This window comes from Crinia signifera, chromosome 8 (assembly GCF_055691185.1).
Source record: "Crinia signifera chromosome 8, ASM5569118v1, whole genome shotgun sequence".
Classification (NCBI taxonomy): Eukaryota; Metazoa; Chordata; class Amphibia; order Anura; family Myobatrachidae; genus Crinia; species Crinia signifera.
The window spans coordinates 41,647,119-41,669,633 of record NC_139224.1 but is presented as its reverse complement, the minus strand read 5'-3'; positions in this window follow the sequence as shown (position 1 = coordinate 41,669,633).

Below are 22,515 nucleotides of genomic sequence, written 5' to 3'. Positions count from 1 at the left end.
ATAGGCTTCAATGTTAAAATATTTTAACATTGAAGCCTATGCGCGCCCGACGTGATGCCCCCGATTTCTCCATAGGCTTCAATGTTAAAATATTTAACATTGAAGCCTATGCGATGGACCCGATTTGTCCATAGGCTTCAATGTTAAATTATTTTCACATTGAAACTGAGTCCATTTAACATAGGAAAAAATGGGAAAAGGCCGAATAAGGGCCATTTCTCATTGGGTATGGCCCCGTCATGTGTGTCAAAAATAATGGCCCCCCATTGTGGCCGCCACCCCCACGATTGACGCAAACCCAAAGCGTGGCGAGCGCAGTGAGCCCGCGAGGGGCAGCGGTGCGCGTCCTCCGACCTTTTTCATTCCCCTACTATCCACGTCGGCGTGGAGTTGAGAATAGATTAGTGTGGCGAGCGCAGCGAGGCGAGCGGACGCTGATACCTGTGAAGCCTGCTAGGGGACGCAGGGATCTGTGAAGGTATCAACGTCCGCTCGCCACGCTTCGGGCTCCGTGGCTCGCTGCGCCCGCCACACTAATCTATTCTCAACTCCACGCCGACGTGGATAATAGGGGAATGAAAAGGTTGGAGGACGCGCACCGCCGCCCCTCGCGGGTTTGCTGCGCTCGCCACGCTTCGGGTTCGCGTCAATCATGGGGGTGGCGGCCACAATGGGGGGGCCATTATTTTTTACACACATGACGGGGCCATACCCAATGAGAAATGGCCCATATTGGCCCTTTTACCATTTTTTACTATGTTAAATGGACTCAGTTTCAATGTTAAAATAATTTAACATTGAAGCCTATGGACACGATGGACCCGATTTCTCCATAGGCTTCAATGTTAAATTATTTTAACATTGAAGCCTATGGAGAAATCGGGTACGTCGCGTCGTGTGCGTTTTGGTATGCACCCGACGCGACCGACACAATTTTTTCCGACACGACCACCACGATAGAAATCGTGAAGGCCATGCTAGGAAACAAGTACTGGAAAAACAATAACCAGAATCTTTGCAAGGTCATCGATGGTGGGCGTATGAACATGCGCAGGGTCATTCCTGCACATGCGCATACATCGGGTACATGCGTCCATGGCAAACATTGTTCGCCGGGCGCACGAACCCAAGTGTGGGGGCGGGGGGAGGAGAGGGGCATGGGGTGGCCTATTTGCATATGGGAACGCCCAGCATCCCATGAGAATGCTGGGTGTTCTCATGCCAATGGGCCGATGACACGCGCGCGGGGGGGGGGGAGGGGTGCAGCTGACATCACCGGATGGCAGCCGCCCGCCCACTTCCTTCAGAGTGCACTCACATCTAAGGTTGCTCAACCTTAGATGAGCGTGTGCCTTCCACATCATTCGATGGTCGGCGACCATTGAATAATGTGGGTGTTCCCCCAAAGGCTGCGAATGAATGTCTATGTAAAACATCCATTTGCAGCCAGTGCGTGGAACACACTCTGCCAGGCCACCAATCGCAAGGCGGGGTTTGGTGGACTCCCAAGGCTGCTAATTCGCAGCGGGAAGGTAGAAATTAGTTTTTCGCAGGTTTTTTTTAGCCAACTTGTTCCGCCAGGCGGTATTTCATACCCTTACAATACCGTTGACACACATACATATAACAAATGGTTAGGAACTTTTAAAATAAATAATCTGTCTCCCTATTTCTTTTTAAAGTTCTTAATTATTTCTTATATGTATGTGTGTCAATGGTATTGTTAAGGGTATTAATTCATTTTTTATAAAGTAAATTCTTATATTATTGACTTGGTTTATTCATTGTAGTTTCAGTGCTGCTTCTTTGACTACCCCTATACCCAAGCAGCCACTTTGGGGAAACACCTTATACTTGAGGCGCCCTTTATATTCCCTAGTGGAATACACTTTGTCTTTTGGTATTTCATACCCTACCATCCACTAGGGCGTGGTGGGAGAATATAATAGTGTGCCCGAAGCATAGCGAGCGCAGTGAGCAATGTGAGGGGACGGGGTACACTGACACAATGTCCATGTCGACTGTCGACATTAGGGGAACCTTCCCATTGTCGACCTTAGCCATGTTGACCTATGTCAGGTGTTGACCTAAGCCCTCTCGACCTTCAGCGGACCTATGTCGACCTTCATTGAGTCGACCCTATGACCCACACCCATCTTAACCCTTTGAGAGCCAACATCTCTGTGAGAGAGATGTGCAAAATATCCACTAAAATTTCCAGCGTCGCTCACATTTATTATATAAACTCAAATAAAAAATGTTGTGTATAAAAAAAATATATACTTTTATAAAAATATTGGGGTCATTTTCATACCTATTTTGACAAATTCGCTTGGCACGCAAAGGGTTAAACAAGACCATTATTATTCACAAAAAGGTTAGAGAAACATCAACTGAGTATTAAACTCTCAGCTTTCATAATGGACTGGATTCACAAGGGCTATTTCACACGCTTCGGCTCCTGCTGGGCGGCTAAACCCTGCACGGCCAAAAGCTGTGCCGCACACAGTAGTTAATAATGGACACGATTGTGTCCATTCACACGCTCTGGCCACAGCCCGGCCGCCCAGTTGCAGCCGGATCCCACCACTGGGGACGGCTGCCGGGCTGTGGCCATCCCCACCATTGTAAAGTTCTCAGTGCTGCACGGCTTCTTGGCCTTGCGGGGATTCGCCGCCTGGCAGGAGCCGGAGCGTGTGAAATAGCCCTAATAATTCATTTTAAGAGCTTATATAGATGGTCTAGCTCGATGGGTAATTCAGTACCCTCATTCTCCATCCTGGAACCAAAGATGCAGGTTGAATGCCCACACAACACAGCACACTGGGGGTTATTTGGGTTCACTCTTTCTGACAAATTCCTTCTTAGATGGACAAAACCATGTGCACTGCAGGTGGGGCAGATGTAATGTGCAGAGAGAATTAGATTTGGGTGGGGTTTTACTTCAAGTGAGATCTATATTGCAGTGTAAAAATAAAGCAGCCAGTATTTTCCCTGCACATAAACAAAATAACTCACCCAAATCTAATTCTGTCTGCACATGTTACATCTGCCCCCCTGCAGTGCACATGGTTTTGTCCATCTAAGAAGGATTTTGTCAGAAAGAGTGAACTAGAATAAGGTCCACTGTCACAATGAAAGTTTAGGAGGAAAAATATATTTTGTACACAAGTTTAAGCTTCATAATCAGTAAAGAGTTCCGGCGGCCATTCTGAAATGGCCAATAGCAAAGACCCACATGGCCAGTGGTTGGGATCTAAGGCTGCATCGGACGCAGCAATCGCAGCCATTTTTTTAATCTAGGGCATTAGGATAGTTTCACATTGATGCTGCTCCCAAAGCCTTCAAAATTATACAAATATTGTTTACCTCTGATACATGAAGCTTCAATTGATTGCTATCGATCAGCCGGGGCGCAGGCAGATGGAGATTGCCGTTGTGGAACTACAGGTACATTAATGCCTTACCACAGATAAGTGTAGTTATTTAAAGCCACGGACCATACAATTAAAATCAAAGTCACCTTCACTGATACTGGTCTGAATACAGGTATATTGGCTAAAGGTCCAAAGATAAAGTCCATTGGATACAAATTACTATTCCAATGATATATGGACACGTCCTTTTTCAACATAATAGAGAGGCGAACAAATGGCTCGTGAGAGTAATTCTGGACATTTTACAAAAATTGGTTTATTAAAAGGACAATACTTTTGAACATTGATATGTATGTATGTGGTATGCTGAAGATGTCACTATAATTGATATGTTTTTAAATAAATGTTATGAATCTGGTATAAATGCACTCACCGGATGTCAGCTGCCCTCCTACTTCCCCCCTGAACAGACATAGTTACATAGTTACATAGTAGGTAAGGCTGAAAAAAGACTTGCGTCCATCCAGTTCAACCTGGTATAGATGTCTATTGCTGATTTGGTAGGTTCTGGTATTTTACAGACAAATTATATTTCTTATTTGTACCCATGGATGTTTTTCTCCAGTAAATGTTTGTCCAACTTTGCCTTGAACGCATTTAATGAGCCAGCCGTTACCACCTCTCTGGGAAGAGAGTTCCAGAGTTTGACTGTTCTGACTGTAAAGAAATTCTTTCTACTAGCTGAATGAAATCTTTTTTCTTCTAATCTATACTCATGCCCTCGCGTCCTAGATTCCTTTCTAGTAGAAAAGAGGGTGTGTGACTGTTCCTTATATTGGCCCTTGATATACTTGTACATGTTGAGCATGTCCCCCCTGCTCTGAGGCAACCCTTGCAAATGCGTAAACCTTTGTCATCATTCGATGGTTGGTGACCATCGAATGATGGGGGCGGATCCCAGCAGGCTTCGAATGGATGTTACTGGTTACTGTGTAACATCCATTCGCATGCCCTGCATGCAAATTTGCGTTGCGAATGGGTGGCACCCAGCCGCCATTCGCATGGCCGGGTTTGGTGGACTCGCAAGGCTGCGAATATGCAGCCTTGCAAATCAACAGGAATAACCCCCTACGTGTAGGCCATGGGCACTTCCCTATACCAAGTGCTATAGATACTGCTACAGACAGGCGCATTGTCGCTTGTGTCCCGGTCTGCATACAGACACTCCCTCACTGAGCCTTGCCTATGTGAGATCTCCCCGTTACAGCCCAGCTACATGTCTTCTGTAATAATAAGTGTAAAGCCCCGTACACACAGGACGACGGGTGCAGGGAGGCTTAGTGACGGGCTTAAGCACGAATGCTCAGCACACACCTATTATCTATAAGCAAAGCCCCTGCGGGTGATGGCGGCGCCTTGTGTGTATGCCCCTAAATGTGATATGTGTAAGAGTTGGTATCCCCAATAAGGTCCAGGAGCGTGTGCTGGAAACACCCAATGTACACAGCACCAGCAGTGCCTCCATCACTGCATTAGCCTCATAGTGCCTAAAAATTTGTGATTTACTGTATAGTATGGATATGATGTTAGAATACACTGTACCTGGCTGCTTCCTGCCCCAATCACATTTGTTTTCACTTCAGACGCTGAGGGATTAAAGGAAGAGTCTGGTGAGTCAGTGTCGCCCATATCAAACACAAAAGCAGCTAAGAAATGTATCCTCTCATTGCCTGGCATTGATGTGTGGGAATATACATGACTCAGTGACCATGTGTCATCCACAACTGGCTGCGTCTGTTTGAGATCTTCAGCTAATTGTGTGAATAACACAAGTGATGATACTAATTTACCTTCTGTCTGAATATTTTCCTCCATGTGACAAATCCCCCTCCAGTAGGTGAGTTTGTATCCTATCTAGGTGGATCTAAGTCCCACTTAGAATTTGATTTAACACATTATTAATTCTGTTTTATTTAGAACAAGTATTATCTACTATATAAGGAAGGCAACAAGGCATCAAACAGCTGCTGCCTCTTGCAACCTTCGGCGCAAGGGTGGGGACAGGCTGGAACTGAGTTCTACCCTCTGTAATGGGAAGCGGTACATCTGTCAGAATGAACTTAGGTCTACAGTCATTAGGTCGACCCCACTAGGTCGACTGGCAGGAAGGTCGACCTGACTTAAGGTCGACATGGGCCAATGTCGACATGACTTAAGGTCGAATTTGCATAAAGGTCGACATGAGGAAGGTCGACTGGTCATAAGGTCGACATGGGTTTTCACTGTTTTTTTATCCGAATGTCGACACAGTCGACATGGACACAGTTGGGAATGAGAATCGGACCCTCGCATCGCTCGCTTCGCTCGCAATGCTTCGGGCACGGTGCCTCGCTGCGCTCGGCACACTATTTTATTCTCCCACCACGCCCTAGTGGATGGTAGGGCATGAAATACCGCCTGTCGGCACATGTCGGCTCAAAAAACAGTGAAAAACCCATGTCGACCTTATGACCAGTCAACCTTCCTCATGTCGACCTTTATGCAAATTCGACCTTAAGTCATGTCGACCTTGGCCCATGTCGACCTTAAGTCAGGTCGACCTTCCTGCCAGTCGACCTAGTGGGGTCGACCTAATGACTGTAGACCAGGCATGTCCAACCTTGGCCCTCCAGCTGTTGTGAAACTACACATCCCAGTATGCCTTGCAATAGTTTTAGCATTCCCTAATAGCAAAACTGTGGCAAGGTATGATGGGACTTGTAGTTTCCCAACAGCTGGAGGGCCAAGGTTGGACATGCCTGCTGTAGACCTAAGTTCATTCTAATAGATGACCGCTTCCCCTGTAATGGTAGGTGGAACTAGGGCCTAGTTAACGTAGACTTGGGAAGCAGTGAAGCGCTTAAACGCTGCCCACTGTGCGAGCAAATGCCCGCTCTCGGCACCGAGCGATTGCCCGCAGTGTTCGCTGACACATTCATTCACATAGAACCGTGCATGCGAAAAATACTTCGATGATCGCTGACCATCTAATGATTTTTGAATTTCTGAGGTCAGAGATACCAGCAAGTGTATTGTAGCAGAGGTACCAGCATGTATATAGGTAGTGGAGGCACCAGCAAGTATATGGTAATGAGGTATTGGTAAGTGTATACTTTCAGAGGCACCAGTAAGTGTATAGTAGTGGGGACACCAATAAATGTATAGCAATTGAGGCACCAGTAAGACTATAGTTACGGCGCCACCCAGGGCTGCCAATAGGGGGGTGCCGTGGGTACAGCTATCTCGGTCCCCGGCCTCTGGAAGGGCCCGGGCAGCTAATTTTGCCAACCGCAATCACCCCTGACTGCCTCCACTGCACAAAGCAGGTCCCAGAGTGCAGGCTTATTCAACCCAGCTCTGATTGGCTCACCAGCCAGCGCTACATTATAATTGGCTGCCAGCATCCTGAGTTGAAGAAGCCTGCACTCCTGGACCTCCGAGCTGCAGCTCAGCAGAAGAGGAGATGGGAGAGCAGGAGCCGGGTTACGGTAAGTCAAGTGAGGAGGGGAAATGAGTCCCAGGACCCAACATTTCTGATGGCTGCCCTGGAGGCACCAGCATGTGAATAATAATGGAGCCACCGCAAGTGTACAGCAACTGAGGTACCACTAAGCATTTAGTTACAGAAAGTGTATAATAATAACAGAGCTCACAGTCTCAGCATATCAGCCCTGGTTACCACATGTTGTTACTGTTTCCTTGGCCACAAGTGATGAAAACACAGGTAACATGCTGAAAAGGTATTGGATCATCTGGGAATAAAATATTTATAACCTTGATCTATATGAACAGCACCAGCATTTTGATATATGGATCAATTATTCTATAATAAACAGCATTTTACCAGAACTTTCCCAGTGGCCATGCGCTGTCACAAAATGCCTTACATGTGCTCATCTTAATGGGTTCTGTCTGCTGGCTGGTGAGTATTCTGTCTGCTGGCTGGTGAGCATTCTGCCTGCTGGCTGCTGAGTGTTCTGTCTGCTGGCTGCTGAGTGTTCTGTCTGCTGGCTGCTGAGTGTTCTGTCTGCTGGCTGCTGAGTGTTCTGTCTGCTGGCTGCTGAGTGTTCTGTCTGCTGGCTGCTGAGCGTTCTGCCTGCTGGCTGCTGAGCGTTCTGCCTGCTGGCTGTCACTGTTCCATACACTGGTTTGTCATTGTTCTGTCTGCTGGATGGTCGCTATTCCGTCAGCTGGATGGTCTCTGTTGCATCAGCTGGATGGTCACTGTTCTGTCTGCTGGCTGGTCTCTGTTCTGTCTGCTGGCTGGTCTCTGTTCCGTCAGCTGGATGGTCACTGTTCTATCTGCTGGCTGGTGAGCATTCTGTCTGCTGGCTGGTGAGAGTTCCGTCTGCTGGATGGTCACTCTTTTGTCAGCTGGCTGGTGAGCATTCTGTCTGATGGCTGGTGAGCGTTCTGTCTGCTGGCTGGTGAGTGTTCTGGCTGGTGAGCGTTCTGCCTGCTGGCTGGTGAGTGTTCTGTCTGCTGGCTGGTGAGCGTTCTGTCTGCTGGCTGGTGAGCGTTCTGGCTGGTGAGCGTTCTGCTGGCTGGTGAGTGTTCTGTCTGCTGGCTGGTGAGTGTTCTTCCTGCTGGCTGGTGAGTGTTCTGTCTGCTGGCTGGTGAGCGTTCTGTCTGCTGGCTGGTGAGTGTTCTTGCTGGTGAGTGTTCTGCCTGCTGGCTGGTGAGCGTTCTGTCTGCTGGCTGGTGAGCATTCTGTCTGCTGGCTGGTGAGTGTTCTTGCTGGTGAGCGTTCTGCCTGCTGGCTGGTGAGTGTTCTGTCTGCTGGCTGTCACTGTTCCATACACTGATTTGTCATTCTTCCGTCTGCTGGATGGTCGCTATTCCGTCAGCTGGATGGTCACTGTTTCGTCTGCTGGCTGGTCTCTGTTCCATCAGCTGGATGGTCACTGTTTCGTCAGCTGGATGGTCACTGTTCTGTCTGCTGGCTGGTGAGTGTTCTGTCTGCTGGCTGGTGAGTGTTCTGCCTGCTGGCTGGTGAGTGTTCCGCCTGCTGGATGGTCACTGTTCCGTCAGCTGGATGGTCACTGTTCTGCCTGCTGGCTGGCTTTTCCAATCTGTAGCAGATAGCTGTTATCCTACAAAGTAAACTACAGGTGATCAGTATGCAATGAACCAATAACAGAGTTAATATCTGAATAACCCACAGATATGAGACAGAGGAGTGAATGTGGGTGATATATATATAGATTATCCATTGACAAATACCCTATTGTAATAACACTTTGGCTGATTGAGACCAAATTGCAGGGGGTTGAATTTGCACATGTGCAGACCCTCTGTGTGAACTCGCCGAGTCAGCGCCCACCGCCAATTCACCCATCTCCGTCCGAAATAAAAGTCAGTCTAGACTGATTAACTGACTGACTTATTTGCGAACAGGAAAAAACAATTCATTTTTAACCCGTGTGGCCGCATGCGAGGGGATGTCTAAGCGTACACACCCCCAGCGTACACACCCCCAGCGTACACACCCCCAGCATACACACCCCCAGCGTACACACCCCCAGCATACACACCCCCAGCGTACACACCAGGGACATGCGGTGAGGTAAATGGCTGAGGAGTCCCTGGCAAGTACCAGAGCCAGATTTTCACACAATTTATTAGCCACGGGGTACATGCTGGCATTATACACATGTGTAGCAGTATAAATTGCTGGAGATTCACTGAGTTTTGATAAGAGATCTGCAGAAAAGTTAGCCAGGTGAGGCACTGCCTCAACTGCCATAGACGTTTTACTCCAGAGTTTTGACTACAAAAATGATTTGCATAATGAAAATAAGATTTGTATTCTTTGTATTTTTGACATACTTTATAAGTTCAAAATGCCGGCATATACCTTAGTATGACAGAAAAGGCTGTGCCTCACCTGCCTCACCCCACCGCACACCACTGGTACACACCCCCAGCGTACACACCTCCTTGCATTCTAGTTTGGTAGCTGCAGCTTCATTAATGTATCCATGATTGTATCAGGCAATGAGCATGTAATGCCATATCTCAGAGATGTGGTACAAAGAGACCACTCTGTAACTGCCAAGAATGTCTTTTTATCTCAGTTATGATATGCCTGGATAAAATGTATCCTTGGAAATGCATACATCATGGCCTGAACTGTAAATATATTAAAAGAAGCAATATGTGTGTACTGGGCACCAGCACTTTATTAATAAGATTCAGCTCTGGAACAGGACTGGAGGCTGCAGGCAGTTTCATTGTTTTATGTTCTAATTCATACAAAGTATATTAACTCCTTCCATGCTTGGTGGGACTTATGGGGCCTACACAGGAGGCGATTTCAGGGCGTTTTTTAAGCAATCTCAGTGATCGTTTAGAAACAGCTCCTACACCGCTCCGTGTGTAGGGGCCATAGCGATAGCTATCGCCCGGCCATTAATATCCAGCATGCTAAATAAATCTAATACTATCGCCGGTCTGCACACAGCGCTGACACATCACTGTGCGCTGAATGATCTTGCTGAGCAACATAGGTGTGCGCATATTGGAGGTTATTCTGGTTGACGCAGCGCTGCACAGGCCGCTGCCCCCTTCGCAGGGCGAATTCAGCTGCACAACTATAAATGAATGTTATACATAAACATCCATTTGCAGCCTATGGGGCCAAACCCACATCGTTTGATGGTTGCCAACCATCGAATGATGTGGAAGGTACATGCAAAACGAAGATACTCTCAGGTGTCTTAGCTTTGTGTGTTCTGGAGAGGAATATGGCGGGCAGCTGACATCCGGTGATGACAGCTGCCCACCCCGGCACCCAGGTCACTGGGTCACTGCCATGGGAACGACCAGCGCTTTCATGGGAACAACCAGCCCCTGCCCTACGCCCCCCACCCGCACTGGTGTGTGAGATTTCCTGGCGAGCACTCTGTTCGCCGTGGCACCTCGCACCCGGCGCATGCCCATTGGTCCTCTGTGCATGCGCGTGGAGGACCGAATCAAGCTGAATAAGGTCCATTGAGTGTTAAGTCACGTGAGCACGGGCATACCCTAATGCTGTGCACACTCTAATGAACACCTCCCTGCCGCTACGACACTTCAGCTACAGGGCCGTCAGCTGCCATCAGCCATTTGAAATGCGGCACCTGCTCGTAAGCGAATCAGAGCTTGCTTGTGCGTTTTGCATTATTAATTGTACTAGACCATAGACCATTGTCATATCACTACATACCTGTGTCATGCATATATCTTTTTGACTTTGGCGGATTGGCAGTGTCCATACACACCCAATTGGCAGTGTTAGATACGCCCAATAGACACATCCCTTTGACAGTGCACCACGTAATAAAATGGGCTCTGCACACTTATGCTAAATGATTTGATCTACATTGCTCAAATCACTCCAGTGGCTTAACAATAGCTGGGCAGGAGGGATCACAGCATGGATCAGAGACTCCTGCGGCAGCCCTCCTAGATACATCTGAGGGATACTTATTATTTGCGGCTATCTCCCAAAAACGGGTGTTTTCTGGGAATTGGCCACAAATATTACATGGTAAATGGATCACACAGTGCATGATGCCTCCTACAATCAATGAAATGTGATGCATCCCTGCTCCATCTTCCTCCTGCTTATCTGTGTCTGTATAACATTGGCCTATCCTCCTCTTAATTGGCTTAACTGATATGATTGTGACCTGTGGTGATTGGATGAAGTGTATCCTATGATTGCGCTGAGGGCAAGGTGTACTGCTGCCAGCCCTGGGCCTGCATAAAGCCCCCGATGGAATCATTTGTAGTGGATTTATATAATCCCTTTAACCGCACAGCAAGATCTGACTATCCTCAGTGTCACCTTATGCCCTGGGTCACTGGAGAAGCCACCAGATCGCTTTCTATGGTGGGGATGAAGTCTGCAGTCCCAAGATTCATAACAACTATTGTTTCTGGGCAGGGCCAGATTAAGGTCTGTGAGGGCCCCCATCAATAAAAGTGGGCCATGGACCCTCACTGATCCCCATCTCCTTCCATTTACCCCATCACTCTTGAAGCAGCAGGCGGCAGGAATTAATGGCAATTATACAGCAGCATTGCTGGCTGGAGAGGGTAACACTCACCATGTACTCAACTGAGCTCTGGTTGTAAACAGCAGGTAACCAGCAACAACAGCAGCACAGACCCCCCACAGTGCCTGCTCATCTTGCTGAACCCCACAGCAGCAGCAGCAGCAGCCCCCTGGAGAGGATACCCAGGAAAACACCCCCCTCTCTGTGATCCCGGAGAGAAGGTTGCTTCCAGTCTCCACTGAAGATGACACCTCTGGCTCCCATGGTGGGGGAGAGACCAGCAGTGTGGGCCACTGTGTGGTTGCTCCCACAGCAGTGTGGGCCACTGTGTGGTTTCTCCCTGGCAGAAGGAGTGCAGTTACAAACGACTCCACAGAAGCTCCGCTTATAAGAGTGGTGGCAGCTGGATATACAGCACTGAAGATGAAGAGCTGCTCCACAACAGAGTAGAAGCTACAGTACTGTATGTGGAGGCCCCTAATGTGTTGAGGCCCCGGGACAGCCTCCCTTAACTAGCTCAGAGGATGGCCAGTTTTATAGCTTCTCTAACAAGCAAACCCATTTTCAGCTGTGCTAACATACTGTCATTGCACAAGGGTTTTCAAAGGTGTTGTAATCATCCATTAGTCTTCTTACGCTGATGGCAAACACAATGTACCATTAGAACACTGGAGTGATGGTTGCTGGAATGGGCTTCTACACAACTATGGTGATATTCCTTTAAAAACTAAGGGCCTTATTCTGGTTAGGTCGGTGAAATGTACGTACGGTCCGTTTCACCGTACGTTTCCCGTACGGGGACGGTGTGCGAAAGTCCGCCCACAGAACAGCCGCATACGGACGGTCACAAACACGACAATGGGGAGTGGCGTACACTTGAGAGTACGCCACCATGCATGGACGGATCTCCTCTTAGACACCGTTAACTGGCGTACAACAGAGCGTACGCCACCGTATACGGACGGGTCTTGTCCGTTTTCACACCGACATCTTCCGTATATCTGAGCGTACGCCACAGTGCACGGACGGGTCTCGCCTTTTTTCAATGGAAAACTCAGCGTGTGTCACCGATCGTGAGAGTGAGCGTACGTCCATGCACGGTGGCATACCCTTCACATATATGGCACTGCAAATCTTGCCTTTCAACTATAATTAAGACAATTAATTAATTAATTATTCTAACTGTTATTCAATAATTGTTTTCTATTAACTCAATTGTCTACCTTAATAAATACCCTAATAAAACAACATTTTAACCCTCATTACATGTATATTTATTATGTTCTAATGTGGCATTTTAATCACTATCTATGTGTCCCCACATTGGTTTTACTTTTAAATAAAGTTATGTTTGTACTACAGTGAAAAAGTTGACAAATGTCGACTTCTGTGAATTGAGTGTCCTGCTTTTTAAAGTATACAAAAACACTTTCTGAATGGGTGTAGATCAGGCATTCCCAACCACGGTCCTCAAGGCACACCAACAGAGCAGGTTTTATTAGTGATAGCCAGGCTTCAGCACAGACGGTTTAATCAGAATCCCTCAGATACTAATTAAGTCACCTGTTCTCAAGCCTGGAAATCTACAAAACCTGAACTGTTGGTGTGCCTTGAGGACCGTAGTTGGGAATGCCTGGTGTAGATGGTTATAAAATAACTACCTGGACATATATAAGCAGGTCTTTGAATGAATCTTACCTAAAATTAAACCAACCTTTACATGTTGAAGTGGAGAAAGATAAGCTTCCAATGTGTTTGAGGGCTGTGTGTGGCTTGCAGGTAGTGAAATAATGGTTTTCACTTAATAGGCTGCGGCATTGCTTATTACATTCAGGTGTATGTGTTTGTGTAGTAATCAGTGTTAATTAGCAGACCCAGGCGTCTGCAGTATCTCTAGGGGTGGTCTGGAGCTATCTTTGGCGTCCGCCTGTTTTTGGGCCAAAATGCACGGTGCGTTCGCCGATCGAGCGGTTGTAGCACCATACATTTTTGGTGAACACCCCCGTGTACGCCCATGTTTACGCCCAGTTTTCCTCATTATTCCGGCCGCTCCCCTAAAAATGCCCGCATGCCGCCCACAATGACCGTACTCTTGCGGACAGGTTTTTTCGCACGGAGAGACCCGTTCCGTGAGCGGTGTGCGGTCGCCGCACCTGCGCATTGCGGAAGGTACGCATGCGCAGATGAAAAGAAAACCAGATCCGCCCGTATATGGTCCCACCGTACCAAGCAGAATAAGCCCCTAAATGTTTGCAGCTAGTATAGTCATTAACCCCATTAACAATATATAGAGTGTATTTCTGATTAATTTAATGGTATCTTCATTGAAAAAACATGGCTTTTCTTTCAAAAATAAGGACATTTCTAATTGACACCAAATTTTTGAACAGTAGTGTATGTGTATATATGTATAATATATATAAACACTGATCATAGGAAATGGGAACATGTTAAAATTAGTTAAACGGAGGGGTATGATTATTTATAGTATTAATTAAGAGCATGATGGGATTTGTGGTTACATATCACCTGCAGTTTACCTGCTGCCTCCTTGGACTAGCCTAGACACATTATTAGGACAAGTATTGCCTGTGTCTCTGCATACAACAATTAGACAGTAATCACAGTATTATCAGGTCATTGTCCTGACTGTCCTGTATACAATGGGAAATTGGTATCTACAGAGATGATTATAGTCAGGAAACAGTGGGATATCAGTGTTGTTTTATTTCCACAAATCGCTTTAATGTGGTTTAGCTGAGATGACAGTGATTAGCTGACATTCTCCTGCCGCAGGGCACAGGTAGGTTGACAAGCTGTGTATCACCTGAGCACAGGTAGGCTGACTGGCTGTGTATCACCTGGGCACAGGTAGGCTGACTGGTTGTGTATCACCTGGGCACAGGTAGGCTGACATGCTGTGTATCACCTGAGCACAGGTAGGCTGACTGGCTGTGTATCACCTGAGCACAGGTAGGCTGACTGGTTGTGTATCACCTGAGCACAGGTAGGCTGACTGGCTGTGTATCACCTGAGCACAGGTAGGCTGACAGGCTGTGTATCACCTGAGCACAGGTAGGCTGACTGGCTGTGTATCACCTGGGCACAGGTAGGCTGACAGGTTATGTAGCACCTGTTTACAAGTAGGATGACGGGCTGTGTAACACCTGGGCACAGGTAAGCTGGCAGGCAGTGTAACACAAGTGCACAGGTAGGCTGACAGGCTGTGTATCACCTGAGCACAGGTAGGCTGACTGGCTGTGTATCACCTGAGCACAGGTAGGCTGACTGGCTGTGTATCACCTGTGCACAGGTAGACTGACAGGATGTGTAACACCTGGCCACAAGTAGGCTGGCAGGCTGTGAAACACCTGGGCACAGGTAGGCTGTAGGTTGGCAGGCTGTGTAACACCTGGGCGCAGGTAGGCTGACAGGCTGTGTAACACCTGGGCACAGTCAGGCTGTAGGCTGGCAGGCTGTGTAACACCTGGGACCAGGTAGGCTGGCAGGCTTTGCAACACCTGTGTGCAGGTAGGCTGACAGGCTGTGTATCACCTGGGCACATGTAGGCTTTAGGCTGGCAGGCAGTGTAACACGTGGGCACAAGTAGGCTGGCAGGCTGTGTAACACCAGGGCACAGGTAGGCTGGCAGGCTGTGTAACACCTGGGTGCAGGTAGGCTGACAGGCTGTATAACACCTGGGCACAGGTAGGCTGGCAGACTGTGTAACACCCAGGCACAGGTAGGCTGGCAGGCTGTGTAACACCAGGGCACGGGTAGGCTGGCAGTCTGTGTAACACCTGGGCACAGGTAGGCTGGCAGGCTGTGTAACACCTGGGCACAGGTAGGCTGGCAGGCTGTGTAACACCTGGGTGCAGGTAGGCTGACAGGCTGTGTAACACCTGGGCACAGGTAGGCTGGCAGGCTGTGTAACAACCGGGCACAGGTAGGATGGCAGGCTGTGTAACACCTGGGCACAGGTAGGCTGGCAGGCTGTGTAACAACCGGGCACAGGTAGGATGGCAGGCTGTGTAACAACCGGGCACAGGTAGGATGGCAGGCTGTGTAACAACAGGGCACAGGTAGGCTGGCAGGCTGTGTAACAACCGGGCACAGGTAGGATGGCAGGCTGTGTAACAACCGGGCACAGGTAGGATGGCAGGCTGTGTAACAACAGGGCACAGGTAGGCTGGCAGGCTGTGTAACAACAGGGCACAGGTAGGCTGGCAGGCTGTGTAACAACAGGGCACAGGTAGGCTGGCAGGCTGTGTAACACCTGGGTGCAAGTAGGCTGGCACTGTGAGAGCTGCTCAATCAAATTATAAGCCTCCGGGCCTCTGCAAGGCTTCTCTGATACCAGAAGTCCCTATACTGCATGATAACAGCACCCATTCTGGGCCATATAATTGGCTACTGTAAGGATATATGATAACAGCACAGTGAAACACCTTGGCACAGAATGTGTAACACATACCTCCTAAGATGACCCCTCCCGGAGGGACACATTGCTCTGCTCCTGCACTTACCTGGTAATGTAGGATTGCCATCACCTCTATTGAAGCACTTTTCTTATCAATTAACCTGTTCAACACAGCTGAAGGCAATCATGCATTAAGAAGAAAGTCCAGGAGCGGAGCTTTGTGTCCCTCCTGGAGAGTGTCATGTTGGGAAGTATGATAACACCTGGGCACAGGTAGTCTGGCGATGAATAATAACATGACTACAGTCCTAGCTAATCCCACTGTAATACACAGAGGAATATAAAATGACAGCAATGTATAGGAAGACTTCTCCTTGGGATCTTACCTGGTGCTCCTACTCCAATGCCTGTAATTATCCTGAGCCTCTGCCCAATGCTACCAGGGTACAGACATATACTGACTGATCAGTGCCCCCTGGCTGGCACTCTGCTGCTGTTACACACTGATCACACTACACTACCCAACTGTACTCCGGATTTCCATGTAATGTGCATACATTATATTACTTGTGTCTACTTTTTTCTGCCTGAGAGAGCGATATTCCATGACTGACTAGGAAACAAGCTGTCCAGGTAAGTGTGGTACTACAAATCCCAGTATACTGTAGTTCTCACATTTCATATCTGATGATGTTTTTGTGTACTACTACTAAATAAATAAACACATTAATCAGGGTTGCCTACCTGACTCTCTCCATGAGGGAGAAAATGCTCTGTGCCTGGACTTCCCTGGTGATGTAGGATTGCCATCACCTGTGGGGAGCTAGGTAATTAATAAGAAAGGTGTTTCACCACAGGTGCTGGCAATCATACATTACCAGGGAAGTCCAGGAACAGAGCATTTTCTCCCTCATGGAGAGAGTCGGGTAGACAAGTACAGTATGGTTTTACTTTTTACTTCAGACTATCTATATTGAAATGTAAAAATAAGCAGCCAATATTTACCCTGCACAGAAACAAAATAACTCCCCCAAATGTAACTCTCCCTGCCAGAGGCATCTGCCGTCGGGCTCCTGCTCCCAAGGGGGCACCTCCCCATGCAAGTTTAAATCAGTAATTTAAAAGCCAACATATTGCTTCTGTGGCTGAGTTCTGAAATAGGTACTCTTTACCTAGAACGGCGCCCATCGGGGTGATCGCGGGATCGCGGGCAGTACATAAACGGCCGCGACGCGATGCCCGCGATCACCGCGATTTTCCCATAGGGAACAATGTTAAAAAGTCAGATTGACCGCGATTTTGCATTCAATGCCTCAATGCCCGCGATTTTACCATAGGAATCAATGTTAAATGGGCTACAGAGCCCAAATAGGCTCAATTAACCCTTAAATGTCACCCCAATTTTTTGACGCCACCCCACGATCCACGCCAACCCGAAGCGTGGCGAGCGGCGGCGGTACGCGTCCTCCGACCTTTTCATGCCCTACTATCCACGTCGGCGTGGAGTTGAGAATAGAATAGTGTGGCGAGCGCAGCGAGCCACCGAGCCCGAAGCGTGGCGAGGGGACGCGGATACCTTCACAGTTATACGCGTCCCCTCGCGGACTTCACAGGTGTCCGTGGCGACGCCGACACCTGTGAAGCCCGCGAAGGGACGCGTTTACCTGTGAAGGTATCCGCGTCCCCTCGCGGGGCTCGCTGCGCTCGCCACGCTTCGGGCTCGGTGGCTCGCTGCGCTCGCCACACTATTCTATTCTCAACTCCACGCCGACGTGGATAGTAGGGCATGAAAAGGTCGGAGGACGCGTACCGCCGCCCCTCGCGGGCTCGCTGCGCTCGCCACGCTTCGGGTTGGCGTGGATCGTGGGGTGGCGTAAAAAAATTGGGGTGACATTTAAGGGTTAATTGGGTCTATTTGGGCTCTGTAGCCCATTTAACATTGATTCCTATGGGAAAATCGTGGGCATTGAGGCATTTAACATTAAAATCGCGATCAATTAGGCTTTTTAACATTGTTCCCTATGGGAAAATCGCGGTGATCGCGGGTACACGATTTTGATGTACCCGCGATTTACCCGCGATGCCCGCGATTTTTTACCCCCGACGCCCGCGATTCTGATCGCGGGCGCCGTTCTAGGTAAAGAGTACCCTGAAATATATATGTGTTCTCTATGTCTCTATCTATATTTATTCAAATAAATATATACTTTATATAAGGTTATATAGGGTTGTGTGTGTGTTTGGGGAGGCACCAAAATATATTTTGCCTCAGGGCAACTGGAACCAACTTACGCCACTGCTCCCTGCACATTTTACATCTGCCCCACCTGCAGTGCACACGATTTTGTCCGTTAGCAAATCAAACCGAATCAGGGCCACAGTTTGATGTGTGACACATGAGAATATTATGGCATTATTATAACTAATCTCTTACTATGACCATCTGCATGTGACCCCCACCCACCTATCTCTCTAGCTGCAGCCCCTGAGCATGGTCACGATAGAGATAGAGGGCGATAGAACGTTTTATTTCAGGCGATTGTGGCTGTTGTTCCGTCATTGACGGATTCCTGCTATTTCACACTAATTCTAGTCATTTCAGCAATGAGCCTTCACACCCAGCAGCTTCCTAAGGGGGGCAATTCATATACCCAGACAATAAACCGTGTGCTGGGCTCCTGTATCCAGGCCAGCAAAGCACCTGCAGGCTATTCCAGCACATAATAAATACTTCTCCTATACAGACCTGGCCATACGGTTTCCATGGCAGAGATAATATATACAGATATATATATATATATCTACTATAGGGGCAGAATACAGACGTTTGTGTCAAAAGTTCTGTAGAACAGTATTAATATAAAATGATTTAAATCAAATATATTTATTTTTATTCAAAAACAAAAAAAAATTGTAATCTCAAAATGACCGTATAATGTGTCTGGGCTGTAGGTCAGTAATATGCACAATTTATGTGTCCGTTAAACACCATGAACTCATCAAAACAATAGTTAACTCCATAGTTTGTTCCATAGGAATAATAGGTTACTACAGATGTGTTGCAGTCTGAGGCCTGCTGCTCAGAGTAAATTACCATGGCAACTATTCTGGTTCACTTGCAAAGGCAAATTCCTTCTCAAATGTGCACTGCGGGGGGGGGGGGGGGGGGCAATGTAACATGCAGAGAGACAGTTAAGGTGCGTACCCATGGTACGATTTATGTTCCGTATGATATTGTATACGATTTCCCAGGAAAGTCCCAGTGGTCAAAAGCATAAGATTTGTGCTTAAAATAACGTACAATGTGCATAAGATATCATATACGATATGACGTCACAGCTGTACTACACTATACTATCTTATGCTTTCTAGCCAGATTGAGTTGCATGCTCACCCGAGCAGCTCCCTCCCAGACGACCGGCGGGAGCGCGCATCGTACGTCGGATAGTGCGTACACACGGTAAGATATAGTGCACTATCTAGCATGCTATTCGAAACTAGCTAGTGTGCTAGATTTTGCACTATATCTTACCGTGGGTACGCACCTTTAGATTTGGGTAGTGTTTTACTTCAAAGTGAGATCTATATTGCAGTGTAAAAATAAAGCAGTTAGTACTGGAGCAAGGCTTCTCTCCCCTGGCTGCAGGTCCCTCACTGGCTGAAAAGCTGCTCTCCCTGGCTGCAGGTCCCTCACTGACTGCAAGGCTGCTCTCCCCTGGCTGCAGGTCCTTCACTGCCTGCAAGGCTACTCTCCCCTGGCTGCAGGTCCCTTGCTGCCTGCAAGGCTGCTCTCCCTTGCTGCAGGTCCATCGCTGCCTGCAAGGCTGCTCTCCCTGGCTGCGGTCCCATACTGACTACAAGGCTGCTCTCCCTGGCTGCAGGTCCCATACTGACTGCGATGCTGCTCTCCCTCGCTGCAGGTCCCTCACTGACTGCAAAGCTACTCTCCCCTGGCTGCAGGTCCCTCACTGGCTGCAAGGCTGCTCTCCCCTGGCTGCAGGTCCCTCACTACCTACAAGGCTGCTCTCCCTGGCTGCAGGTCCCATAATGACTGCAAGGCTGCTCTCCCCTAGCTGTACTGAAAGTCTGTGATAGGGGACATGTTTTCTCAGCATTGAGGATATGCTGCCTATGGCAAGGTCTTAGGACTGGGTACATGGCTGGCATACTGCATGGCATCGCTGCTAAGGCTAGTATGGGTACTGCAGGGTTATATTACAAATATAAATCTAACCAATGATAGGTTACTTGGGATAAAGATAAAATATGCACCTTATATTGTAAAATACTTCTGCATATTACCAAGTTTCCAAAATAATCTGCATCACCATATGGCACAGGGGTCTCTGACATCTGGGGAGTCATTCTGCATTATTGGCTGGAAATGGCATTGCATCTAGAAGTTCCTCAGTGTTATTCCCAGCTGCCCAGTGTATTGTATACTGGGTTCTCAGTGATGTTGCACATGAATCATAGTGTAATATACTGTCATTTTAGACAAAATCTCAGAAACAAATCAAATGTTTCCTTATAGGTAACTGTGCAGTGATTGCACTGTATGGAAGGTTATTAACTGATAATGCACAGTATGCAGGCCTTCCCTGTAGTCAGAATGTATTAAAATAATAATAATAATTATATATATATATATATATACACACTGTGTATATTTATTTATTAGCTAAAGGTTTTGTGCATGGGAGTGGGGCATTGCTGCAGCTTCACCCTATCTGCCAATGTGACAATGAGTAATGGTGCTGAGGCACACTTAGGGGCGGATTTAAGGGGGGCGAACGGGGCGATCGCCCCCCCTAGGCCAGTGGAATCACTGCGGGGGGCGAGGGGAGGATACTCCTCACTGCCACCAGCCTCATCTGCACCGCTCGTACCTACAAAGTAATGATTGTAGTGATGATGGGGAGGTGATGACGCCGCCTCTCTCACCCAGTAGCTGATATAGCGGGGCTTTCTCTTCCCATCCTGCCGTCCTATTGGCTGGTGGGCTGTAAATTAGGTGGGCTGTGTCTGCAGCACTGCTCGGCGGGCACACGGTGGGTGTGTGCCGTTGTGTGCCCGGTTTCAGGATGAAGTTGTCTTATGAGCAGGAGCAGCCACAACCTGGAGCTCCCTTGTGTGTGCACTGTCCGGCAGCTGGTGTGTCCGACTGCACATACAGTGTGTTTGTATGTGTGATATACTATGTATGTATTTCAGGTGAGCTGTGTGTGATGTGAAATGTACATGTGTGTTTTTGGTGTGCTATGTTTATGTGTGTAATGTAGACCCCCATGCAGGGTTTTTTATTTTACATTTATTATTGTTTTTTTCCTATTATTGTTATTATTTGGGGTGGCAGTCTTACTATGGCCCTTATTCTGATCGGTGCGGCCGGATCCGATTATGCGGCCAGGACCGTGCGTGCGAAACCCCGCCTTCCATACGGATCGCCAACTCTGTCCGTACGCGGTAAGAAGCTGGCTGAACGGACCGCACGTGTATTTTTCACGGAATACGCCTCCTCCATCTAAGGGAACCTCCCCCATCATTCGATGGTCGCAGACCATCGAATGCAGGACCGAGTGCTCCACCAGCTCCCGCAACCTCAGACCACACGGACATTTTTCCGTGCAAAAGCAGGGATCTGGGCGGGCAGCTGACATCCGGCGATGTCATATGTCCGCCCCCTACACGTGCGTCACGGCCGCATTACCATACGTACGCCCAGCGTTTGCATGGGAACGCCCATGAAACGCGGGGCGTATGCATATGGTAATGAGCCCAAATAGCCCTTCACACCCCTCTCCACCCCCTGTTCGGAGTGTTCACATATCATGCGGGATTTGGCCGTACGCCCCGCTCGCACATGCGCAGAGACGCCTCTGCACATGCGCAGACACAAAACATCGGCGAGCCGAACGCACGCGGATATATCCGCACTGACCAGAATAAGGGCCTATGAGAGGAGTCAGGAATGGGAAGGGGAGGAGTCATGACTGGAGGGGGAGGGGCAAGTTTAAACAGTAAACCGCCCCCCCCCCCCAGAAGAGAAGTCTAGATCCGCCACTGGGCACACTGACTGCACAAGTGTACAGCAAATGTCCTATGTTTGGTTACTAGCAGTGAGTGCATTGTAAGGATGAGTAGTACCGGTGAGGTCCCTGTATGATTATTGGCAGTGAGTGTACTGTATGGATCTTAATTAGCAGTAAATGCAGTGTATGGGTGGTTATTACAAGTGAATGCAGTGTAAGGATGAGTAGTACCAGTGAGCGCAGTGTATGGGTGGTTATTACAAGTGAATGCAGTGTAAGGATGAGTTGTACCAGTGAGTGCACTAAATGATTATTAGCAGTGAGTGCACTAAATGATTATTAGCAGTGAGTGCACTTTCAGGATGAGTGGTACCATTGAGTGCAGTGCGTGGATGAGTAGTACCGGTGAGTGCACTGTATGGGTGATATGTACCAGCAAATTCACTGTAAAGATGAGCAGTAGCAGTGAGTGCAGTGTAAGGATGAGTACAGGTGAGTGCAGTGTAAGGATGAGTAGTACCAGTGAGGGCCGTGTAAGGATGAGCAGTAGCAGTGAGTGTAGTGTAAGGATGAGTAGTACTGGTCAGTGCAGTGTAAGGATGAGT